Source organism: Urocitellus parryii, chromosome 9, assembly GCF_045843805.1.
Source record: "Urocitellus parryii isolate mUroPar1 chromosome 9, mUroPar1.hap1, whole genome shotgun sequence".
NCBI classification, from domain to species: Eukaryota; Metazoa; Chordata; class Mammalia; order Rodentia; family Sciuridae; genus Urocitellus; species Urocitellus parryii.
In genome coordinates, this window is record NC_135539.1 from 19,742,550 (window position 1) to 19,763,879 (window position 21,330).

The 21,330-nt window shown below is 52.4% G+C and overlaps 1 protein-coding gene across 1 annotated transcript in view; it reads left to right on the forward strand.

Annotated features, from left to right (window-relative positions):
- The first annotated feature begins 5,886 nt into the window (after nt 1-5,886).
- The window catches only part of Sbk1 (SH3 domain binding kinase 1), a 50,588-nt gene continuing 35,144 nt past the window's right edge, over nt 5,887-21,330 (forward strand). The window contains exon 1 of the mRNA XM_026392090.2: nt 5,887-6,695. The gene's annotated coding sequence lies outside the window, so the exon portion shown is untranslated. The remainder of the gene's footprint in view (nt 6,696-21,330) is intronic.

The window sequence follows — 21,330 nt, forward strand, 5'->3', positions numbered from 1 at the left end:
TGCTCTAGGATCTGTTGACAAGACTAAGAGGACCCTGGGGAATCCCTAGTCGGAGAAGGCCTTTGCATTGCATTTTGTATTGTAGGGATCTGAAAGCATGCACAGGGTCTGCTTTCTTCAATGACATAAATTGTCCATGCAGTTTAAAACTTGTAGGAAAAGCTAGCATTCCCCGACTCTACTTCAGCCTTTCTCTTCCTAAAGGCAATGAACTCAACTCTTTTCACTGTTCCTTCTGTTTAGGGTTCTAAGTCAGGTCCCCACTCCGGCACAGTCCTCCAGCCCAGATCATTGTACATGCAAGAGGTCTACCCCAGCCCTCCAAGTCAGGGCTTTTCAAACTTCAAGGAACTATGCAAATCACCTGGGGATCTTGTTCAAATACATGGTGGGGAGGGCTGGGGTGTGGCTTAGTGGTGGAGTAGTCGCCTAGCATGCAGGAGGCACTGGGTTGGATCCTCAGCACCACATAAATGTAAAATAAAGATATTGGGTCCAGCTAAAACTAAAAAATAAATATTTTAAAAAATACATTCAGGGGAGGGGAGGAGCAGGTTGCTGGGGGTGTAGCTCAGTGGTGGAACCCTTAGCTGGCTTACACAAGGAGGCACTGTGTTCGATCCCCAGCACTACACACACACACACACACACACACACACACACACACACACAAATATATCAAACGAGTTTGGGTTTAGCAGGTCTGGGGCAGCTTCCAAGATTCTGCATTTCTAATAAGCTCCCAGTGATGCTGATGCTGCTGGTCCACAGACTATTCTTTGAATGGCAAGAGTCTAAAGAACATGCGAATACAGCTATTTCTTGACTTTTGACATTACTTCCCTACTACCAAAAATGAAAGTGTCGTAGTTCTCTTATACCCTCATCTGTCCTGTCCCACACACAGGCTTCCTGTCTCCTCTTCCCAATATGGTCATCTATCCTCTTGGGTTAAAATGATTTGTAGTATTTATAAGATTACACCTTTGTAAGTGACCCACAGCTCGGGCACATAGGAGTCTATGATTACATATTCCCTTTCTTGTGCGACTCTTTGTTTTTCCTAAAGTTCATGATTGCTTTGTTTTTTTTTCTATTTACCTTCATTATGCAAAATGAAAGTCAAAACCAAAAGTCTCTTCTCAAGAGATTCAAACACATCACATAATCTGTGTTTTTGAGCTTTTATCCCCCTGGTCCAATATAAACTCTTGCCTTTATATATTTTCTCAATGAAAAAGACCAAGAGCCGGGTGCGGTGGTGCACGCCTGGAATCCCAGCTGAGGCAGGGGGATCACAAGTCCAAAGCCAGCCTCAGCAACTTAGCAAGCCCCTAAGCAACTTAGCGAGATCCTGTCTCAAAATAAAATATTTTTAAAAAGGTCTAGGGATGGGGCTCAGCAGTTAAGCGCCCCTGGTTCAATCCGGGGTGCCAAAAATTAAAAATAAAATAAATAAAAAACATGAAATAAAACTTTGCCACATGCTTCTGATGACTTTGTGAGAAGACTTGTTTGAATCTGGGATGTGGGGCTTCTTTATTACAGCAGCTCAGCAGTACCTTAATTAACAGAAAGAGAAATGTCATCTCTTACTCACCCACATGGGGCTGAGGGTCCCCTATACTTGGGACCCTTTCCTCTCTGGAAATCTGGGCCCGCACACGTACTGCAGCATCTCATCCAGTCTGGGATGAGCATCCCCATCAGCACTGGATTTGCATTTGAAGTGAGAGCCAGGGCTGGGGTTGTGGCTCAGTGGCAGAGCACTTGCATAGCATGTGCAAAAAAAATAAATAGGAAAGGGAGCCAAATAAATGAGAGCTGGTCATCTCAGTATGTGCTTCTCCCTCCCGCGATGAGCAAGCTGGATTCTGTCCCAGGTGATCCATCGGTTCTTTAGTGAAGAATTTTGAAAAATACCAGCCATACTTGGGTGTGTCAAAGGAGAAAGTGTTTGATCCAAGCCTCAGAGATCCCAGGGGGAAAGAGCCATCACAGACGTGGAACAGGACCTTTAAGTTATCAGTGGCTCTGTGCTCCACGCCATCCTGCCAAGTATTCCAGGGGGAAAAGGGGAATGGAGACTTGGACAAAAATAAGGGGCAGCCAGGAGCCATGGTGCACGCCTGTCATCCCAGGGGCTCGGGAGGCTGAGGCAGGAGGCTCGAGAGTTCAAAGCCAGCCTCCTCAAAAGTGAGGCCCTAAGCAACTCAGTGAGACCCTGACTCTAAATAAAATACAAAATAGGGCTGGGGATGGGGCTCAGGGGTCAAGTGCCCCTGAGTTGAATCCCTGGTACCAAAAAAATTTAATAAATTAAAAAATAAGAGAGGGACCCTGCATTGACCAAGAATAACAGTGTGCCAGGAATTGGGGAGAAGGACAAAGTCAGCATCTGCATGCCTGAGTCTGAGAGGGAGAATCCAGGGGTGTAAGAAGGGAGCACTGAGCCTAAGTGTGGGAGGGACTCCAGCCAGGTCTGCGCCCCCAGAGCCCCTGGGCTTGGTGCCTGCTGGGGCCTGGGTGGGAGGGGTAGGGACCGTTGGGGCCTAGGTGCAGATGACCCCTGCGGTCTGATGGTCATTGTCCTCTCAGTCCAGATCCTGAGTTCCAGAGGACCGTGGTAATAGGGTTGGGCCCCCATGGACAGCCCTTCTAGGTGGTCAGAACAGTTTCAGGCCGACGAGGTGGGCTCCAGGCTATCAGGAAAATCCTGGGCCATCAGGAAGCTGGCACAACCTCGCCTTTTATTTATTCATCTTTTTATTGAGGTTATGTTTTGGAAACATTGAGGGGAAAAAAAACACAAAAAGAATAGCATTATCAAGAGAACCACGCATGTGAAATGTTTCCCCTTGCCTAATTAACACTTTGAAAACACACACCTGTCGTCCTGGCGCACACCTGGGATCCCAGAAGCTCGGGAGGCTGAGGAAGAAGGACGGCGAGTTCAAGGCCAACCTCAACAATTTAGTAAGATCCTGTCTCAAAAATAAAATAAAATAAAAAGGTCTGAGGATGTGCAGCTCCATGGTAAAGCAACTCTAGATTCCCTCCCCAGGTACCAGAAAATAAATAAATAATAATAACATGCACATGCCCTACAATAGAGGTCGTTCCGTTCACTAGATAATTACGGGAATCTTAAAGGACACCAGCTCAGGAAGAGGATGTGGTTTGAGATGAGATGAGCTCCTGAGGATGGTACAGAACCTCTCAGCTCTCGGTCCTGCACAGAAACTGCCGAACATGTATAACCGCCCATAAATGTCACGTCAGAAATCTACGTTTCAGACTCTTTGGAGATGTAGGGGCTCAGACTCCTCCCCATACACACCCTGAGTGGTGGGGAGGGGAAAGCCCCCCCCAGGTCCCAAAACCCCAGGGCCAAGGGCTGTGGCCTGACTCCAGCCCCACCCAAAGCGGGTTAGCTACCCCTGCCAGCTGGCACATCTGTCCCGCAGGTCTGGCCCGGAGGCTGGGGAAGCCCCCATCCCTCTTGGAGGGCAGCAGGTGGCTGAGATTCAAGAGCTCAGTCTCTCCATGGTGTTGGGGGCAGAGTTTGAAGTGGTCTTGGGTCTCCAATTCTCCCTTCCCAGACTGGAGGCCGGAGAGGGTGGGGTGGGATGGGGGTGGGGGTGAGGGTGGGGGTGAGGGTGGGAGAGGGAAGGAGGACCCCAGCCTCCTGGAGAGCCAGACCCCTGCCACCCAAACAGGAGACAGACAGAGCTTCGCAGCCACGAGGAATTAAAACCTATTGATTTTCCCCATTAGCTAGAGAACGCCATCAGAGTGCATTAGAACCCGGCAAAGCACAACCTCCTGAATAATTAACATCTGCAAATGACCGTCCCATGGGGCCTGGGGGAGCAGGGAGGGACACCTAGAGGCCAGGGCCACCCTGGCCCCTTCTGACCTCCACCCCAAGGAGCCATAGCACAGCGGCCCTTCCCCCCCTCCCCTCCCCCCTCCCCCCTTCCTTTTCTCCCCTCTCATTCTCTGTCCTCCCCTTGAAGAAGTACCAAGTCCCCAGCGTCCCACGCTGACGCTGGAGCAGGGCAGGTGGAACGTGAGACGGGGAGACGGGGTGCTAGCCCCGTGTCACTGCGGACCTCAGGGAGCCCCTGTTTGGGCTCCTTCTCCTCCTCTGTGCTGGTCAGGAGCTGGGCCAGCTGGGCTTTAGCTAGGTCTGGGAGTCTGTGGTTCCAGAGAGACACAGGGACTGATCCAAAGCCACAGAGCAGGTCCCCAGCTCTAGAACCGGTGGCCTCTGGGTCTTCTCCCTCAGCCCAATTTATGGGGCCCCCCCTTTGAACCTGGCAGGAAGAAATCACCCCCTTTGGGGAGAACAATTCAAGAAAGGTGCCCCTCTAAGAGGACCAACTATATAAAACGAGCTCCCTAAACAGACCAATTAGAAAGAAGCACCCCTCTTGGTGAACCCACAGGAAAAGGCACCCTCAGACTTATGTGTAAGGAAAAAGGTAACTTTGGGGTGGACTATTAGTACAAGGCAAACTTCTACGCTGTCGCCATACCAAAGTACAAGGCCTGGCAAAGCAGAAGGAGGAGGGACATCAGCCCCCGCCTGTCTGCCAGCCTGGGCTGTACAGTGCACAGCCTAAACAACTGTACATGGTGGCTCTGATCCCATCTCCCAGAGTTTCTTGGCCAAGGAAGCGCAGGCCTGCTCACCCAGCCAGTAGAATCCAGGTCAACAAATACAGATGGCTTCTTCCTAGCCTCTGCCTGCCGGTCTCCATACCTGAACTTGGACCCGAGTTTCCATTTCCATTTTCCTCCACCCACCCTTCCCCCTCAGAAAGGCAACTCTGGGACAAGAACCTCCTAAATCCCTCTCCCATCACTTCCACCTTCTGTCTTCTTTCTGCTTTGCGATGCGCCATCCACCTCACGTTGCTTCGGGCTTCACCTGCTCTATTCTCTCAGCTGGTGACACCCCACCTCTTGAGCCCCAGGAAACCCCTGCTCCCTCTGCTCCTCTCCTTCTCACATTCTCCCTCAAGTGCCAAAGCGTTCTGGCCTCTGGATTTCAGAGGTCCCTCCTTCTGGAATGTTCTCCCTCCAGATCTCTGCCTGATTCCTTCTCTTTCTCCTGCTGGTGGAAACTCCCTTCGCAGCAGCAGCAGCACTTTTCACAGTCTGAATATCTGTTTCCTTTGTTTCCAGGGCTCCCAGGCCACTGTGAATGATCCTGCGTGTTGTGTATTGCAGCGGAGGTGAGCGGGGCTGAAGCCCGACCTGGACCCCGACTGCAGGCTGGGGCACCTGTCAAGGGCACCGTCAACCTCCTGCAGTGACTTGCTGACCTGCCAAGGGAACAAGAACACCTGCCCTCTCCCTTTCCGTGTGCCTGGCGCAAAGCAGGTGCTCAGTAAACATTCTTCATGCAAACTCGGTTTTGGCTCTGAATCCTCCCTAGGCTCTCCAGGCACGGTGGCAGCTTCGTCTCTGGTTCCCACAGAAGCTGGTGATGGATCTGGACCCAGGGCTGCCAGAGATGATTTTTAGGGGAATGTGGAGGGATTTGGGGACCCCTGATCATCCCCGGGGTGGCACCCTGAGCCCACCGTCCTGCGCAGTCTCCTGAAGGTGCACACGAAGGATCCAGGTAGCCTGGGATGTCTGACCAAGATCCAGGTGCCCGGGGCTGCGCAAGGACTCGCAGGGGGGAGGCGGTAGCGAGGGTCCCGCTGCGGCACCGGCTCAGGGCGGGTGCAGGACTGAGGCACCGTCCCTGTCGCCCCGCCCGCCTGCCAGCCCGCCTGCCTTCGGTGCTGTGGCAGGGAAGGAGTTAACCTCCCGGCTTCGCAGCGTGAATGTGGAGCTATTAATACCCACAGCCCAGCCGGCCGCGGAGCCGCCACTGGAGCGCAGGGAGCAGGAGCGCTGCGCGCCGGGGGAGCCTCGGTCCGGGGAGCCGGCCGCAGACTGCGGGGGCCAGAACTTTTCCTGGAGCCCAGCGTGGACCTCGCGCCAGCCTCCCCTGGTCCTCATCCACCTTTCGCTTTGGAGGTCTCAGCCCAATCTCCTGGAGGCCACTGGTGCCACCCACCCCAGCACCGGAGAGCAAACTTTCTTAGGGAAACCATCCCTGCGCCGGCTGCCTGGACAGGGAGGAGCACACAGCTGGACAGACAGATGGACAGAAGGGCAGGTCCTCTGCAGGCCTGTCCTCCCGGTGCTGCCTCCCATAGACAGCTGCAGGGTGGGCGGCTGAGGGGCTGAGGGCTCCAGAGAGGCAGGGAGGGGACCTGTGGCCACCTGCCAGCCACCCCTGAGCCCAGGCAGTGACAAGCTGCTTTCCGAGGCCCAGCACTGTGTCTGGAACCCTGTCAGGGGTCAGGACAGGCGCTCCTGAGGGACAGAGCCACAGGCTCTTCACCCACCGAGGCAACGGGCAACCTGAGCCAGAAGGCGCAGGTGGCAGGCAGGCAGGTGCGGGGCCCTGAAGCCAACAGGCTGCTGACCCTGGAGCATGCTGGCTCGGGGACCCCTGCCCTGGCCAGGGACGATGCTGCCGAGGCTGCCACCAGCCGCCCCTGCCCTGTCCTGGAGCTGCCTCCGGCCTGGCCCCTGGGCTGCGGAGCCGATGATGTGCCCGCCTTCTGCTTGGTCTGCTTCCACAGGAAGGAGGAAGAGGAGCCACTCCAGGAGGTCCCCCTTCGGAGGTCAGTGTCTGCCGTGGGCAGCAGGTGGGCGGAGTGGGGGCAGAGCCCAGGGCCTGGAGGGGCTGCCTGCGAGTCCGTCGTCCCCCTCCACCATCCCGCTCAGACTCAGCCCTGTGGTCACCAAAGCCTTCTCCCCATCTCTCCCACCCTAGCCCCAGAGGGACCTCCCTGTCCCTCCCAGGTGGCTGCTCGGCTCAGAGCCTTCCGTGGCTCTCTGGCTCCCACAGGATCAAGTCGAGTCTCGGCTGGGTGTTCCAGGCCTCTGGGACCCAGGAAGACACTGCCCATCTCCTCCCACTCCCTGGGTCCCAGGGAAACCCTGCCCAGGCTTCCCGTCCCCGCCTCCCTGCACCAGGCCCCACGCAGTGCCTCCTCCTCCAGGGAGGCCTTCTGGGAGCCCCAGGTCCACCCTGTCCTGAGAGCCTCCCTCCCTTCCCACAGCCACTGGCACCGACCAGATATTCAGTCTTTGTTGAATTAATAAGTGAAAGTGTGTGTGTGTGTGTGTGTGTGTGTAAGACGCGGCAGGCGGCGGCAATGATAGAAGTATGTGCGGCTGCGTGACTGGGTGTTGGGGGTGCGTGTGTGTGGTTGTGAGTGCGTGTGCAGGTTTGTAGGCGCAGGTGTGAGTTCGACATCCCTAAGTCGGGAGAGGGGCTGTTCAGGGCGGTGGGGCTCCACAGCCCGAGGACTATCATTATCCCTTTGCCAGCTCTCCCCACCCCCACCTGCAGGGAAGCCCAGCCTCCAGCCGAGTGTGTTCCCCAGGCCATGCCCACGGACTCTGGGCATGGCTGGACAATGTGACAGGGGTCACCTCTGCCCAGGGCGCCCAGCCTCCATCACCGCCTGAGTCAGCACCGGCTTAGGTGGGGAGAAGGGCAGGTGCGGGGACAAGTCGGGTTTATCCCCCCCAGGCCCCCAGCAGGACAGGAGGGCCTGGTGCACGCTCCTGCAGCCTGCACCAGTTTCCTCCTCAACTCCCTGTGCTGGGCCTGGGTCCGTGAGTTCCGCTCTGTGGACCTTGGTCTTCTTATCTGTGCAATGGGAAGATCCTCCCTGGCCTGGTTGTTCACTTACTCTGTGACGGTGACTGGGCACCCAGAGCCCTGGGAGACTCAGCAGAGGACCGGAGCTCTTGCCCCAGCCCTCACGGGGTGACAGCCTGTGCACAGAGACAGAGATAGGCAGATAGGTTGGGCACAGCGTGACAGGCTCCCTGGTGGGAGTGGGACATCCACCTTGGGAACTCCAAGAGCAGCTGCTCAGGGGTTTGAAAAAGAAATTAGGCAGGGATGGTGGTGACAAGGACAGGGTGGGGGCACAGACCTCAAAGGACCTGGACAGCTGAGCAGAGGACTTGATCCAGGGACAACCGAGCAAGCAATGAGAGGACCTGAGGGCTCACGGGGGGTGTTAGGGGCCCGAGGGAGTCAGCTGTGCATGCAGATGCACCCCCTGAATCCCGGGCATGACACTCGCGACAGTAGTGTGCAGACAGAAGTGTGCAGCCCGGGCCCTCTGAACACCCAGGGAATGAATGAATGAGTCTCTGGACCTCCCCGAGCGGACGGCTATCAGGCCCTGCCCTGCGTCTGGCGCCACGGGTCTTGGAGGGGACAGATGTGGCATGGGAACCCGTCCCCCTGGTGAGCAGCTGGCATTTGGGAAGCTCCAGAAAGGGACAGGCACAGGCCTAAGGGCCGGGCAGCGGTGAGATCCTGCCCCCTCCTCCCTCTATTTCCCGCCTCCCACTTTGGAGACCCCTGTAGGGGAGGCGCCTCTGCCTTCTGCTCTGGGGGTACGGCAGCCTGTGTTTGCTGGTCTCCCTCCTAGCTGGCCGACTCTGGCCCTTTAAGGCTTAAAGAGGGGATCCCGCCAGGCCAGGCTGGGCAGAGTCAGTGACCACAGGTGCCAGGTGGTGAAGCTAAAAATACTGAGTGATGTGGACGCCCAGGCTGCCAGGCAGAGCCGGCGGAGGGTGGAGGGACAGCTCTGGGGCTCTGGGACACTTCTCAGCTGCTGGAGGAAGGGCACGGGGCAGTGAGGCTGGTTGAGGTCACCTTGGGGGCTCAGGGGCATCTGTGTCTGCCCCCAAAGACCCCTCTTACCACCTCTCCTAGCCTTTCTCCAGGCCCAGGAGGGCACTAGGATTCACTCCTGAGTGGCAGCTGCCCAGTGAGCAGCCCTGGGCAGGCTGAGCCTGCCACGTCCTGCCTCTGTGTGACCCTGGGGACGTCATTTCTTCCCTCGGGGCCTGAAAGAGTTGGATTTTCTTGGCCAGTTTTAGGGAAGAGAGGCCGCGAGGGGTGCAGATGTCCACTCTCCCCTGGATGGAACGAACTTGCCCTGGGGTCTCGTAGGGACTGGCTGCTGAGGCCACCAAGATGAGGGCGACACAGACCCCTCTCTCGAGGGACTCACAGCCTCGTGGGGACAAGCACTCGCACGAGCATGCGGCATGGTGTGTCATCAGGGAGGTGTGAGCACAGCATCTCGGCTCGGCTGTGGGTCGGTGCAGAGGACACATCTGCATTCAGTGAACACTTGTGAGCGAAAGCGTGACCCAGGTGCTGCTCACCAGCCACCTACGCGTGGTGTTTTGGTGTAAGGAGAAGCCAGCCTAGATGTCCACAGGAGCTCGGCGGGAGGGAGGCGGCTCTGCCCCATGCAATCCTTCAGGGACCCAGGATCCTCCCGTCTGGTGACTCTGTTGTCACCCCCCGCGCCTCGGACCTCACTGCTGGATCCTCTGCCTGAAGCTGGCACATGAATAAGAGAGTAAGGTTCACGCTGAAGGTTTTTATGAGCCAAATCTGAAACCAGCTGCTTTCACGACCGGCTGCAAGCATTGGCCATAAGGGCTCATTGCAAGGGAAGATGGGAAATGTAGTCCAGTGTGACAACCTCAAAGGGTCTTTGTGAAAATGAAATCAGACACTGGCGCAGGCCAGGTTAGGGCTCATTCATTCAGTCACTCAACAGAGTTCACTGTATCCTATAGAAACTGGACGGTGGAACTAGACCAGAAACTAGAAACTCGAGGGTGAAAAACATCCTCCCTGCACCCCTGGGGCTTATCTCTAATGAGAGAGCCCAAATAAAACACAAGTAAACAGACCAATAGGATCGTCCAGTTCAAAACCCTCTGCTGAGGAAATCAACTCTGCGTGTCGGAAACGGGGAAGATAGGACCTGGGGAGTGGGAGGAGCTAACCCTGGAAAGACTGGGGGAAACAAGGCCCAGAGGCTGGTAGAGTTTGGTGACTGCCAAGAATAAGAGATCAGTGTGTGGCTAGGACAGGGCAGAGAATAGGGACAATGACATGGGGTGAGTCATGGGGTGAGACAGGAATGGATCAGATCACTTAAGCCTCGTCAGCCCCACGGAGGAGAATGGATTTTATCCTAGATGGGATTGGGAAACCTTTGGAAGCTTTTAGTGGGGGAAGTGATATAATCTGATTGACATTTTAAATGATCCCTTGGGCTGCTCCGGGGAGAATCGATAGCTCTGGGACTGGACACAAAACACCAGAGGGAGGTCACCGTGGTGATGTGGGGGGTGATGGGGGAGGTGTAGACAGGGCCTGGACCCAGGGAGAAGAGATATCTTCTGCTATGGCTTGAACACGGTGAATTAAACCCCCTGAATTCACGGAGGGGTTTAATCCTGAAGTCTTATTAATAGTAAGAGGAAAATTAATCTGATGATGGTGTTTAGAGGTCAAACCACTGGGAAGCCATTAGATTAGGTCATTAGGGCGGAGTGTCTGTGATTGGATCTTGATGACTTTATAAGAAGGAGAGAGAGACCACACAGATCCAAGGAGGTACTCACATGCACACCCACCATGATGTAGTGCAGCCAGAGGGACCCTCATCAGAGCCTATGCAATGCTATCTGAACTTTGAGCCTCCCAAACTGTGAGCTAAAAACCTTCCTTCTTAATAGTCTGCCTCAAGTCTTTCATTATAGCAATGAAAAGCTGACGAATTACATCATCTAAACATTTAGGAGACAAAGTCTACAGAATGTGCTGATTGGTTAGGTGAAGAAGAGAATCAAGGTGAACTTGGAGCTTGGGGATTGGATACATACGTGGATGATGGGAAGACTCAAGGGAGGGAAGAGATCTGGTGACAAACTCGAGAATTCTGCTACATAGACTGAGGGTGTGGCTCAATGGTAGAGTGCTTGCCTAGCATGTGTGGGCCCCAGGTTCCATTCATGCCCAGCACCACAGAGATTTTTAACTTGAGGAGTGTGTTAGTCAGATTTCCCTTGCTGTGGCCACCCAGGAAAATAAATCTATAAGGAAGAAAGGTTGAGTTTGGCTCACAGATCCAAAGTTTTCAGTCCATAGTTTGCTTCATTGCTTTTGGGCCTGTGGCAAGACAGAGCATCATGAGGGGAGTGTGTGGTGGGGCCAAGCTACTCACCTCATGGTGATCAGAAAGCAAAGAAAGAGAGAGGAAGGGGCGTGGTCCAACATCACCTTCAAGGGCCCGCCCCCAATAGCCTAACTTCCTCCCGCTTGGCCCTGCCTCTTAAAGGATTCCACTACCTCTGGCTGGTGCCCAAGCCTTCAGCATATGGGCCTTTGGGGGAAATTCCAGATTCAAGAAACATGTGTCAGGTTTGAGTGAAGATGTCCAGTGAGGACTTGATCATGAGAGGCAGGAGCTGAGGAGGAGACTTGGCTGGTGATAGGATATCACACCATATGCATAAAGATGGCTTTGAAAGTCGTGAGATCACACAGGAGAGAGAGAGAAGGGACAGAAGAGGCTGCAGGAACACCACACTTTTGAGATCATGTGGAAAATAATCTAACAAGGCAGCCGAGAAGAGCAACTGGTGAAGTTGGAAGACACCAGGGGCACATGTATCGGAGGGAGCCAGAGAATGTCTCAAGACTGAGAGAGGGAGCCGACAATTGGCTTGAGAGATGAACAGTCAAGGAAAACAGGAACAGGTTTAGTGACACAAAATTCAAAAGTGACTTGGATGAGAACAAGTCATGAAGGGCTAGAGGTGACCGCAAGTTTGAGTGGTGACTTCTGGTTAAAGACGGTCTAACTTCTGTGTTCTCGAGCCATATGCAAAGAATAGTGAGTGAATTTTTTAAGGTATGTGTGATAGTCAGCTTTCCATGACTGTAATGAAATACCTGAGGTAATCCATTTACAGAGTGAAAAGGTAGCTGGGCTTGGTGGTGCCTGCTTCTAATCCCAGCTCCTCAGGAGTGAGAGGCAGGAGGATCTCAAGTTCAAGGCCAGCCTGGGCAGTTCAGTGAGACCCTTTCTCATTATAAAAAATGAAAAGTGTTGAAGGTATAGCTCAGTGGTCCTGCGCTTGCCTGGAATGCACCAGGCCCTGAATTTGATCCCCAGCATCAAAAAAGAGTGAGAAAGGAATGGGGGGGAAGGGTCTCCTTCTAGGATATACACCCCCAGTGACTTAAAGACCTGTACTGGGCCCCATGTCTTAAAGGTCTCTCTGGCTCTCTGTGGCACCAGCTGAGGACCAAGGCTTTAAACCCACAGGTCTCAGGACATTCAACCTCCCAAATGCAGCAGTATGTTCATCAGCCTTCAATTGCTTCCATGACAAATCACCACAAAATTAGTTTCCTAAAACCAAAAAAAAAAAAAAATAGTTTTAATGTTTTTTGTTTGTTTGTATGTTTGTTTGTTTTGGTACTGGGGATTGAACTCAGGGGCACTCAACCACTGAGCCCCATCCCCAGCCCTATTTCATATTTTATTTAGAGATAGGGTCTCACTGAGTGGCTTAGCACCTCACTTTTGCTGAGGCTGGCTTTGAACTCGTGATCCTCCTGCCTCAGCCTCCCAAGCCGCTGCACAAATCTGTTTTCTTACAATTCTATATACCAGATCAAAAGTACTGAGGGAAAATCAAAGTATCAATAGGGATATTGATAGGAAAACTTTCTTGACTTTCCCAGATTCCAAAAGGCACCTGCATCCCTCGGTCCTCGACTCCCTGTGGACCCCGCGACAAGGTAGCATCTCTTTGGCCCCTCCCGCTGCATCACTCTCCCTGACCACAGCCAGAGAAGGTTTTAATGATTCATGGGATTAGATTGGTGTCTTAGTCCATTTTCTACTGCAATAACAAAATACTGGAAACTGGCTAATTTATAAAGAAGAGAGGTTTATTTCGGGTCATGGTTTTAGAGGCTGGGAAGAGCTTCAGCTTCTGGTGAGGGTCTCATGCTACTTCAGCCCATGATGGACAGCAGAGGGGAAGTGGGCACACATGAAAGAGGCAAAACTCAGGGTGATTCATTTCTAACAAGCTGATCTCATGGTGGTTGTCCATACAGAGCAATAACTCAATGCGGGAGAGAAAGGCATTCATTTATTGGTGACCCTCACACTTCCTGCTAGGCCCCACCTCCCAGTGGAGGAATTCAGGTTCCAGCACATGAATCTGGGGACACATCAAAGCATAGCAATAATCCAGAATATTCTCCGCAGCTCAAAGTCCATCACCTGAACCATATTTGCAAAGTCTCTTTGCCACGTAAGGTCACAGGGTCCCAGGTTCTGCAGACTCTGACCTGGATCTCTGGGGGTCTCAGATGCTGCCTCCCAGGGCGCATCAGGGAGGACTGAGGAGGGGGACCCAGCGGCCAGCATCATTTTGGAAGCTGGAAGGCAGATGTCCTGTGGGAGCTGATTGAACAGACAGAGGAGGCTGCTCTGTATGGGAACTTGACACGGAGCGTGGACAGCCCAAGGAGCCCGGCAAATCCCCCGGAAGGCACCAGTGTTGACGGAAATGAGAGTAAAGCTGGTGCTAAAAGCAGGCGGATTGGTTTAAGAAGGGCTTTAATACTCACATGTCCTCCAGCAGAGCCACTGGGCGCTCGCTGCCCCTCCCCTGCTCCACAAAGCCTGGAGATTCAGTCCCCAGAGAGGACACACGGGGGGCTGACCCTGGGCCCTCTGGGCAGCAATGAGGGGAGGTCTGTACCTCCAGAGGGTGTGGCTGTTCCATCCTGAATGTGGGAGCCCCCAGCCTCCCCCATCACCCTGGCCTTCACTTTGGGCCTCCAGAACTGTGGGGCCTGCCCTTGACTTTCTGAGGTCTCAGGAGGACCTAAGGTGGGCCCCTTCCTCCTCTGAATGTTGAGTGATGAGTATTTGGTTAGAGTTCTTCTCCCTGAGAAGTTTCTATAATACTCCAAATGGCCTTTTGGTTTTTTTTCGCCTGTTTGTATTAGCTCTTTATTTGATTTTTTTTTTTTCGTGCTGGGGATGGAACACAAATCCGCACATAGAGCTGTACCTTGGAACGACACCCCCAGCCTTAGTGCTGTCTTTCATCTCATTGTCTGAGTTAGCTAACAACACACAGAGACAGTGACCTCAGGGATTTCCCAAGGAAACAGCGCAGCCCAAACTCCCCATATTGAAACCCGAGTCAACAGGCCACCAGTCCATTTCTCATCAGCTTGCTTTTATAAATTGCATAAACTGTATTTTTTTAAAAATATTTTTTTAGTCATACGTGGACACAATATCTTTATTTTGTTTGTTTTTATGTGGGGCTGAGGATCGAACCCGGTGCCTCACAGGTGCAAGGCAAGCGCTCTGCCACTGAGCCCCAGCCCCAGGCTGCATAAATCATATTTTTAAAAATTGAGGCAATGTTGCCGAAAGCTCTGTCCTTGTCCCCAGTGCCAATCCAATAACAAGGATGCAGTTTTGAGAAAAAAAGAAAAAAGAAGGTTTATTGCTTTGCTAGCAAAGGAGAAACACAGGGGACTCCTGTCCCAAAGGCTGTGATTCTGCCCATCAGCAGGAACAGGGGCTGTGAAAGAGGTGACTCCAAGGCTACATTCCACGGCTTCTCTGTCCAGTGGTCATCCACTTGTCAATTTGAGAGACAGTCATTTCTGAGATCTTCTGGTGCCATCCCCAAGTCCGGATGACTTCATTTCTATGGTGGGTGGGTGTGTTCTCAAGGACGGGTCAATCTGCCCAAGGCAGGGAAGAAAGGTGATCCTGTCTCCCCAGAGATTAGGAAGCGGGAGGGAGGAGGAGAAAGAAACAGAGCAGCCAGGGCTGCATCCGAAGCATAAAGTGGACCCTGATACAGGCAGGTTTACTTGAAGTGGAATGCAAAGGTCTTAAGTGATTGGTTTAATGAGTTTAAGGGTCCGGCAAATGTCGGAGGAAGAGACCACCAAGAGACCGGCTCATGCAACAGCAAAAGGGGATTTATTGAGAATCCAATCCAGCGCCCTGGGGCTCCAGGCTCACTCAAGAAGGGAGAGCGGCCAAGAGCCCCCGAGCAGTGCTTAAGTACACTTTTTGCGGAGGGCGGGGGCTTTGCATACATCAGAGCAAATCATCATGAGGCGCGGGAAAATTGAACAACAACAACAACAATCCTTAAACATGATTAGCACATTCATTGGCGGTAACAGGTCAGGCGGGAGTGATAGGTCAGTCCTAAGAAGGGGGGTACATTCAAACTGATGGGTTTGGGCCCTGAATGCCTACGTGCCAAACTGCACAGGGTCCAGGTTATTAAACAACTAAATGGTCAGGGGGGATATCTACTGGGCAGTCCCGGGAATTGTCCTAACAGCTACAGGAATTTCAGGTTTTGAGTGTAGCATAGGAACTTAACAATACCTGGTCCTTTACATTTTAACTCAGGCTTTGCAGCTTAGAAACTTTACCCTTTCAATGGTAAAGTGTTAGAGCAGCGATTGGTGACTATAGTCTGTGGGCCAAGTCCAGTATGTCTGCTGGGTTTCTTTCTTTCTTTCTTTCTTTTCTTTTTTGGTGAGGGGGGTGTTACCAGGGATTGAACTCAAGGCCACTTGACCACTGAGCCCCATCCCGGCCCTATTTTGTATTTTATTTAGAGACAGGGTCTCCCTGAGTTGCTTAGCGCCTCGCTTTGGCTGAGGCTGGCTTTGAACTTGCGATCTCCTGCCTCAGCCTCCTGAGCTGCTGGGATGACAGACATGCTCCTCCGTGCCCAGCTATTGAAACACAGCTACAGGTATCTCTCTAGAGCTTATCCGTATTGTTTGACTGAAACTTTAGGCCCATGAATTAGTAGTTTCCTGTGTTCCTCCCCATCAACCCTGGCAATTATACAACCAACATCTGGAAATCAGGCCACGCTTGTCTTTCTGTGCTGGTTGACATCACTCAGCATAATGTCCTCAGAATTTCCTTCCTTTTTTAAACATATAAATATATATTTTCGTTGTAGATGGACACAATACCTTTATTTGCTTTTATTTATTTATTTTTAATGTGGTGCCAAGGATCAAACCCGGTGCCTCAAGCATACTAGGCAAGCACTCTACCACTGAGCCACAACCCCAGCCCCAAATTTCCTTTAAAAAGGCCTGAAGTACTCCATTGTACGTACACACCATGTTTCCTCTATGTATTCATCTGTTGGTAGACATCTGGGCTGGGCCTGGTGGCGCATGCCTGTGATCCCAATGATTTGGGAGACTGAGGTCGGAGGATCACAAGTTCAAAGCCAGCCTCAGCAATTTAGCAAGGCCCTAAGTAACTTAGTGAGATCCTTTCTTGGAGGTGGGGGAGGCTGAGGATGTAACTCATGGGTAAAGCACACCTGGGTTAGATCCCTAGTTCCAAAAAAAAAAAAAGACACGTGAGTCACTCCCACATCATAGTGATTGTGAATAGTGTTGCTGTGAACCGAGGACCGCTACTATCCCTTTGAGATCTTGATTTCAATTTTTTCAGATCAATGCCCACCAAGGGGATCACCAGATCCTGTGGTAGTTCTACTTTGAGTTTTTGAGGATCCGCCACGCTGGTCTCCACAGTGGCTGTACCACTTTGAATTCCCATCAACAACATGCAAGAGTTCCAACTCCGCAGAGTCATTGCCAACACTTATTTTTTTAAAGAAATAACAGCCATTCCAAGAGGTGTGGTGTTGATGCACATTTCCCTGATGATTAGAGACACTGAGCATTTAAAAAATACCTATTGGTCATTTATATGTCTTCCTTGGAGAAATATCTATTTGCATCTTTAACCTTTTTTTTTTTTTTAGTTCTGGGACCTTAACCCATTTTTTAATTTTTATTCTTTAGTTTTAGGTGGACACAATATCTTTATTTTACCTTTATGTGGTGCTGAAGCTCGAACCCAGTGCCTCCTGCATGCTGGGCGAGCGTTCTACCACTGAGCCACAGCCCCAGCCCCGCTTAACCCGATTTTAATTGGGTTATTACGTTGCTGTTTTGTTTATTTGGTACTGGGGATTGACCCAGGGAGACTTTACCCCTGAGCCACATCCCCCCCCCTTTTTTTTTTTTTTGAGAAAAAGGAAAAAGAAGTCCATTGCTTTGCTAGCAAAGGAGAAACACAGGAGACTCCTGTCCCAGAGGCTGATGGTCTCCATCAGCAGGAGTAGGGGTCTTTTAAAGAGGTGATTCAAAGGCTCCGTTCCTTGTGTGCTCTGCTGGGAGCTGTGATTCACTTGTTAGTTTGGGAGACAGTCATTTCTGAGGTCATCTGGTGCCGTCCCCAAAGTCTGGATGACTTTCTTCCTATGGCGGGTGTGTACCCAGGGACAGATAACTCTGCCCAGGAGGGGAAGAAAGGTGACCCTGTTTTCCCTGAGATTAGGAACGGCCCCTCCCTTCTTATTTTTTATTTTGAGGCAGGGTCTTGCTATGCCGCTGAGGGTCTTACTAAGTCGCCCAGCTGACTTTGAACTTGGCATCCTCCTGCCTCAGCCTCCCCCGCTGCTGGGTGTGCCACCATGCCCAGCTAAGTTAGGTTTTTTGTTCTCTTCTTTTTGCCATGGAGTTATGTTTTGGGGAGATCCACCTCTTCATGAGACGTACGGTTTGCAAATATTTTCTCTCCTTCTGTGAGTGACCTTTGAGCTCTGTTGATGGTTTCCTTTGCTGCGTAGAAGGTTTTAGTTTAACCAAGTTTTGCTTCTGTTTTCTAATTCCAGTACTGGGAACCAAACCCAGGACCTCACTCATGCTGTAAGGGCTCTGCCACGGACTTAAGTCTCCTGCCCTTTCTATTTTATTTTGAGACGAGCTCTCACTAAACTGCCCAGGCTGGCCTCCAACTTGCCATCTCCCTACCTCAGTCTCCCGAGTAGCTGGAACAAACAGGCACGGGCCCCTGCGCCCCGAGTTCTGTTTCTGGTTTTGTTACTTGTTTTTAGTGTTCTGTCTGTGCAAGAGCTTTACTCAGAATTGCCAAAACTTGGAAGCAAACACAATGTCCTTCAATAGGTATCTCCACGTAATGGAATATTATTGAGCAATCAAAGAAATGAGCCATCGGGCCGCAAAATGCCATAGAGGAGCTCTAAGTGCATATTGCTAAGTGAAAGGAAGCCAGGCTGAAAAGCACTGTGTGACTCTAACATTATGACATTGTGGAAAAGCCAAACCCATAAAGACAGAAAAGATCAATTCGCCAAGGACTTGAGGGGAGCGAGGGAGGTAGTGCACCCTGAATTTTTGGATGGTGATGTTATTCTTTTTTTTTTTTTTCCCAGTTCCAGGGATTGAACCCAAGAGTTCTTAACCACTGAGCCACATGCCCAGCCCTTTTAATTTTATTATTATTATTTTTTTACTTTGAGACAGAGTCTCCCTAAGTTGCTGAGGCTGGCTTTGAACTTGCAATTCTCCAGCTTCAGCCTCCAGAGCCACTGGGATGACAGGCGTGCGTCACCGCACACACATGGCCGTGATACTATTCTGTAGGATGCCGTCAAGGTGAACCCATGACCTTATGCATTGTCAAGTCCCATACGAACTTGAATTGATGACAGTGCATCACTATTGGTTCGTTGATGGTAACAGGTGTGCCACGCTAATGCAAGATGTTAATAATAGGAACTGTGGGGGAAGAACTATGTAACAAAGCCGAAGAATCTCTTGGTAGGTTCCACCACTCTCTGCTCAGTTGTTCTGTGAACTTGAAACTTCACTAAAAAAGAATGTCAATTACCAAAAGGGAAAGAAATCAAAGGATTCCACTCAGAGCTATAAATAATGTTTCCGCAAGATGTAAATATTACGCATCTGGCCAATATTAGGAAACCACTGTATTGTGGGGTGGGGGACAGGAAGTGCAAGTGGGTGGTAAGTGGAGGGGAAGTAAAGGAGCTAAATTCTCATATCCCAAAGCGGGAAGTTGACAGGTACCCCTCACAACTGGCAGGGAGCAATGTAACTATGTTCTGGAGAAAACATGGAGGTAGAAAGTACTGACGATCAGATAAAGGAGTTGGAATGATTAGAAGTGGGGAATGGCCAAGCTTGGTGGCAAATGCCTGTCATCCCAGCGGCTCTGGAGGCTGAGGCAGGAGGATCTCAAGTTCAAAGCCAGCCTCAGCAATGTAGTGAGGCTGGCTTTGAATTTGAGTGAGTAACTCAGTGAGACCCTGTCTGTAAATAAATTATTTTTTAATAAAGGGCTAGGGATGTGGCTTAGTGGTTAAGCCCCCTGAGTTCAATCCCCAGTGCAAAAAAAAAAAAAAAAAAAAGTCGGAGAAAGATTCTCAGGAGGCTGAGACAGGAAGATCTTAAGTTCCAGTCCAGCCTGGGCAAATTCCCAGACTCTGTTTCAGAATAAAAAGGGCTAGGATGTGGCTCAGTGGCAGAGCACTTGCCTGGCACGTCCAGAGCCCTGGGTCAATCCTCAGTAAGGCATGGGCAGGTAAGGGTGGGCAGAGGACCCAAGAAATGGGAAGACAGGTGGCTCAAGGAGGAGACCCCAGGGCTCAGGGCGGTGGTTCTGGGAAGGGAACAGGGTGGTGACTCCAGGAGAAAACAAAGGCCCTGCACCGGTGTGCAGTGGGGTCGGCCTACAGGAACCCCTCCCGCCAGGGTCTGGGAAGAAGCCAGGGGCTGGGAGGAGTCAGTCGGGCTTGGGCTGATGGAGGGAGACGGTGGAGGAGAATCTGGTCCATTTGTTTTCCTACTGGAGCAGGAGCCAAAGCGGGAGGAGAGAGGAGGTGGGGAAAGGTTGCGCAGAGGGGGTGTGCAGACCCTCACTGGCATCCCCCAGGGCAGGTGAGACGTGCAGAGCCCCCCGGCCTCTCCAAGGTCCCCAGGAGAGTTATTTACAGGAGGAGGAGAATCTGGGAGGCAGATTCAGAGAGAGACCAGGAAAAAGCAGGCACAGGCAGAGAAGGGTAGCCACCAGCTTCCCTCAGGGGTTCGCTCAGGGCAGGCAGAGAGTGGGCGGGGCTCCTCGGCAGCCGCGGGGGCGTGTCCCTCCCCGACAGCAGTTCCAGCGAGGAGGCGGAGCCCAGGCAGGACAGGGTGGACACGGGTGCCAGGGGAGGGTAGTAAGAAGGTAACCTCGGAGTGGACTGGCAGCCTCTGTGAGCTCGGTCCCAGGGCAAGCGATGGGGAGGACAGAGGGATAGAACAGAGACCACCGAGATGGGGATGTCAGAGGGGAGGGCGATGACGAGGTCAGGGGTTTGCGCTTGGGAATGGTGGGCCAAGGAGTGGAGAGGTTGAAAGGGGACGCCAGGGCACACCCCGAGATCTCCCCTGCCTTCCCCCTGAGCTCTGTACCCCACAAATCTGAAGCTGCAGGGAGGGGACACGGAGTTTTCTGCCCTGGCGTGGAGATGGCCATGTGCCGCAGTTTGAGAACCACAGCGTAGACACAGACCCAGGTTCTGATAGAGAATAAGAAAAACAGGGGGGACAAGAAGGACCCTGGGGAATGGCACAGATGAAGACCTTGAACCAGCAAAAGGGCCTTGGATGGACCCTCTGGGTAGGGGCTGCAGGTCCTGCAGGGGCTGTCGAGAGCAGAAGCTGGAAATGTGGATAATGATGGGGACAGGACAGTGAAAGGGTCTTGTCCCACCACGGTCCCTTGGTCTGCCCTGCACTGTGGCAGATCGGCCACTAGAGGGAGCGCTGCGCTCACACAAGCGGCCACTGGCACAGCAAGGAGCCGGTTCTGCGGCCTCGGCCTCCTTCTCTGACAACTTTTGTGTTCCAAGTTCGGATTTTGCAGCCTCATACCCTGGATCGAACCCCAGGCCCGCTATTTCCGGGTCATGTGGACTTGGCCAGGTTACCCAAAGCCTCTAGCGCTTCATCCGCCATAAAATGGCCATAGCAGCCAGGCGTGGTGGCTGCATGCTTGTAATCCCAGAGGCTTGGGAGGCTGAGGCAGGAGGATCTCGAGTTCAAAGTCAGCAACTTAGCAAAACTCTAAGCAACTCGGCGAAACCTTGTGTCTAAATAAAAGCATTAAAAAAGGGCTGAAGATGTGGCTCAAAGGGCCCCTGGATTTTATCTCTCCCACCACCCCTACCCAAAAAGGGGGGAGGGGGGCCACAGCTCTGTCTCCTGTTTCTCTCCAGTCCCTCTGCCCAGTCTTGTCTAGGGAGACAGATGGAGCTCCATTTCTTGGGTGAGGAAAGCAGAGAGGGATGTGGCCTCCAGGGCAGGGAAAGCCAGGAGCAGCCAACTCCCCTTCTTGCTCAGTCCTCCTGGTCCTCCTGCCTGGGAGCAGACCTCACCCTGCTTCTTCCTAGACACAGGCTAAGCCACCTCCCCCGACCACATTCCCTCCCTGCTGCCCA